This window comes from Rutidosis leptorrhynchoides, chromosome 3 (assembly GCF_046630445.1).
Source record: "Rutidosis leptorrhynchoides isolate AG116_Rl617_1_P2 chromosome 3, CSIRO_AGI_Rlap_v1, whole genome shotgun sequence".
In the NCBI taxonomy this organism is placed as follows: domain Eukaryota; kingdom Viridiplantae; phylum Streptophyta; class Magnoliopsida; order Asterales; family Asteraceae; genus Rutidosis; species Rutidosis leptorrhynchoides.
Genome location: NC_092335.1, coordinates 116,496,993 through 116,501,462, shown reverse-complemented (window position 1 = coordinate 116,501,462; position 4,470 = coordinate 116,496,993). Strand labels below are relative to the sequence as shown.

The window sequence follows — 4,470 nt, the reverse complement described above, 5'->3', positions numbered from 1 at the left end:
CCGATTGCTACACTCGATGAAAAGGTGAAAAGGTTGAGAAATAAAGAAGTGAGAACTTTTAAAGTTCAATGACGTCGTAGTAAAGGTTCCGAGTTTACGTGGGAACCCGAAGAGTATGTGTTGGTGTATCTTCCCTCTTGTCATGCGGCTTGGATCGCAAGGACGTGCTCTGATTCAAGTGGGGGAGAGTTGTAAGACCCAAATTATTATTGTACAGCAGTGTAAATATGGTACATAAAGCGTGGATAACAGTGTGTAATTAAACTGGGTCAGAACCTGTTCACATCACTTGTGCGTGCCGCACACTGTTAAGGGTACGCGTGCTGCACTGCCCCTGGACACAGTTTTCTACTTTTTAAATTAAAGTTAAATGAGGGGCATTCTTATCCTTTCACATGAGGCCGGGTTTAGGTCACTTATGGCCAGTTTTGTGGTGGTTGAAACACATTCAACACAACCACCAACACCATCTTCAATTCCACTTCAATTTTAGAGAGAGAAACCCTTTGAGAGAGTGAAAGCTCAAATCAAGGAAGAAGAAGCTTGATTTGGGTTAAAGCTCAAGTATTAAAGTTGTTCATCTAGCTTTTAGCTACATTTTGGTTGTGGTGGTATGTTCTAACCTTGATTTCCTTACTTTGATTTATATAAGGGTTAGGGCTTGGGTAAATGGTGAACATAAAACCCATATTTGGTGATTTTGGGTGTTCTTGGATAAGATTGGGTCATGAGGACTCAATAGTAACTAACCTAGGGTTTCAAACTGTTAATTGGTGGTTATGAGTCTTAAATGGATAGTTAATCACTAGCACACTTTGTTGTTTTTGTAAATGGGTGTTATTTGGGCTGTGGATGACCCAAAAGGGTGTGTTGACCTCGGTATGGGTCAAACGAGTTTTGAATGACCTAGTAGTGTGTAGTTAGGTGATTTAATGCCATGGTCACTAGTTTTAGTGGTTATCGGTGAGTTAGGCCTATGATTGGCATTATGAGTGCAAAAGGGTGAACAATTGCACTAGGTATCTATTTGGTCGGGTTTAGAGTCCCATTTAGATAAGTGTTGATTTTATATTAATATTATAGGTGATTTTGTTGACGGTTGAAGAGCTTGTTGGCTTACCTTCGCTTTGAATACAAGGTGAGTGGAATAATTATATGCGTATGTATATAATGTATTTATTTGTATGCTATGGTATGAACCAAAGAGCCGGTAGTGCCATAGTATGTGTGATTGTGCTATGATGTGAACCAAAGAGCCGGTAGCATCGTAGTACGTGTGTTGTAGTGTGAACCAAAGAGTCGGTAGCACTTAGCGCGAGTATGACTCGGGTTGTGATGTGAACCAAAGAGCCGGTAGCGTCATAACCGATGCGTATGGTGTGAACTAAAGAGCCGGTAGCACCATGACACGAGTATGGTTAACCATGATTGTATGTTATTGTAGCATATTGTACTATGTCGATTATATGCTATTGATTATGCTAGTTGCGGTATTGGAGATTTTTAGCTTCGTACTTGATATGGTATGCTAATTATATTGCTAGCATGTATGCGGTATGTGTGTAAGTGTTTGCAAGTAGGTATATTATATATGTATGTGTATAATTATTGCATTCACTAAGCGTTTTGCTTACCCTCTCGTTGTTTACCTTTTTATAGGCTCCGGCGTGGACAAGGGAAAGGGTATTCTTTCGGACTAGTGATCCCGCTTTGTTATGATAGGAGAAGCTTTTGGGAGTATAGATTTTTGAAGTTTGACCGAGATTTGAGTAGTTTAACCCCCAAACATCATGCTCTAGTGTCGTTTGGAATTTAAACTAATTTGGTTGAAACTTGTAATTTGTACGAAACTCGTAATTCGGGACGATGTGAGTCCAGAGTCGTAAAACTTCTTTTATTATTAGAACCTGTTAGTTTTACTTATATTAATGTGTTGTGAAAAGCATTTCATCTAAAAGTGTCGGGAAGTGGGAGATCTTTAAGCGAAAAATGGCAAAACCAGACAGAAGCTGCCAGGCCTTGTGCGCGCCGCGCACTACACTGTGTTAAAAAAATTATTATGCATATTCGATTGTATAACGGGTTGGGTCGTTACATGTTTCGGTTTTGGTTATATTTGTTGTAACCTTGATTTCGGTTTTGGTTTGTGAATCTGGGTGGTGTATTGGTTTGGTTGGTGAATGATACTTGTTTTTTATTAGGATTGTAGTAGCTTTGGTTAGATGTTCCTCCCTGTGGGTAGTTTTGATGTGGCAAAAAAAGGTGTAAATCGGCGGGAACACCCTGATCCCGGGTGCCTTCTGTTGGTAGTTTTGATTACTCACGTAGTTCACATGAGCATCCAAATTCATGAGAATATCATCTAGATCATCATGATTGCATTGAGTAATTTGAGGACAATTCTTTGTGAGATGTGGACCCTCGCATCCTTAACAACCTACTTGCATTGTAACTACAGTTTGTTGAATCTTCTTCAATTCTTTCCCAAATGTTTGAAATTAATTGTTCAAGCTTGCAAGCGTCACTTGCCCATTTTCACTCTCGACTTGTGCTACATTCGTCCTTGCTAAATCTTGCGGTGAAGGTGCCCATTCATATGTGTTGACCGAGATATCTTTAGCATAATTTCGACCGCATTTGGTGATTTGTACATAAATACCCCACCGGATGAAGAATCAAGATATCGCTTCGTTAACATATTACAACCTCGGTAGAATGTGTTGATATACTCCTTCTTCGTCAAACCATGCGGTGGGCAAGCTCTTAGTAGCTTCTTGAATCGTACACATGCATCATACAAACTCTCGTCACCCCGTTGTGTGAACCCATTAATCTCCATTCTAAGCCGCTCTACTTTTGATGGTGGAAAGAAATGATTGATAAACTCGTTTGTTAATTCTTGAAAAGACCTTATGGAATCGGATGGTAAACTTCGCATTCAAGCTTTTGCGTCTCCTTGAAGTGTGAAGGGAATGCCCTTAGCTTAAAAGCGTCATCGGTGACGTTTTTGGTTTTGTAAATATCACAAAGATCATTAAAGTGTTGAATATGTTCGAACGGATTTTCATCTATCAACCCATGAAAGTATGTATCCTTGATCAATGTGAAAAAGTTACCCTCGATCTTCCAATTATCCGCTTCAATTGGTGGTTTTGTAATATCCGGTGCTATCATTGTTGGTGCAACCAATCTAGCATTCCACATTGGCATGTCATTTGGATAATTCAATAATTCTTGATTAACCGGAGGACCATTAGGATTGCCCTTTTCATCGTGAATCAGATTACCGTTTGGATCCATCTCTTCTAAACAAAATGGCAAAGCTTCGAAATTCTTTCTTAATATCCTTTCTTCTCTATGATTATAAACCCCGTGCACGTGTCTTTCCGGATCGGAAAATGGTTGTGTGAATTCTTGATCCTTGCAAGATCTTGTTTTCATACACAAATGGTACCTATCCCTCAATCACAACACAAACACAAGCGATTTTTCAAACAAAAAAATAATATAAAATGCGAAAAGTAACTTCCGTAAGGGTGAACCCCTACGAAAAGTAACTTCCGTTCGTGCGATATACATCTTTTACCCTCTAAATTTATATTTGATTTAAACACTACAATCAAGCACGCACAACTAACGAGCACTTAGAACCCGGTTATTGTAGCACTTTAATGTAAGTATTCTTATCAAGTTCGTCCCAAGAGACACAGTGTAAGTAGGATATTTGAAACTATCAATCGTCCTAGTTTGTTTGATTGTGGGGTTTCGATTGATATCAACTAACAAATAAAACTTGAACAATTAAACAAACCTAAATTTATCAATTAAACTAGTGACAAGAAACAAGTAGTGAAGTATTAAGACTTGAAACAAATTAACTAAGACGTGTTCACTTATCTAATCCTCTCTATGCTTGGCTTGCCCCGTTTTGCCTATACTGCTATCTCATTAGTTGTTGAACTATTAAATGTTTAGCATCACTACTAAACCTTAAATCAAATGACACTCCACAAATTCACATAAGCTTTATATCTTAAGATCGAGTTAAGCATGATTTGATCATCGAGATTGAGCTTAGGTTAAAATCACTTAAAACCTCCAACTATCGAAATCACTTAAGATAATCGGCATTACTATGTTGACTGACCAATTGAAAACCAACCTAGATCATGAACACAATCACTTACAATTCCTAAACTAATTGTCTAGATCACCTAAGGTGTTAAAGCACATATTGATTCACTTCTCAAATCACTAAGAGAGCTACACAACATATGTCATCAAAGTCAAGCCTAAAACAAACTCATAGTAATGGATTTTTAGCCAACTCAACAACACATGATCATGTAATTGATTCAAACAACAATAATCAATTGATTTGGGGCAAACACTAGCATTAGAGATTCATAGATAAGCAAACACAAGAGATTTAGTCAATCATGGCTAAAATTAAACTAATAATAAGCATAG

The 4,470-nt window shown here is 38.0% G+C and overlaps 1 non-coding gene across 1 annotated transcript; it reads left to right on the top strand.

The window, feature by feature from the left end:
• Nucleotides 1–2,741: 2,741 nt before the first annotated feature.
• Nucleotides 2,742–2,848, top strand: LOC139903768 (small nucleolar RNA R71). Its single transcript, XR_011778561.1, has one exon. It is a non-coding gene; the product is annotated as a small nucleolar RNA R71 (small nucleolar RNA).
• Nucleotides 2,849–4,470: the final 1,622 nt, after the last annotated feature.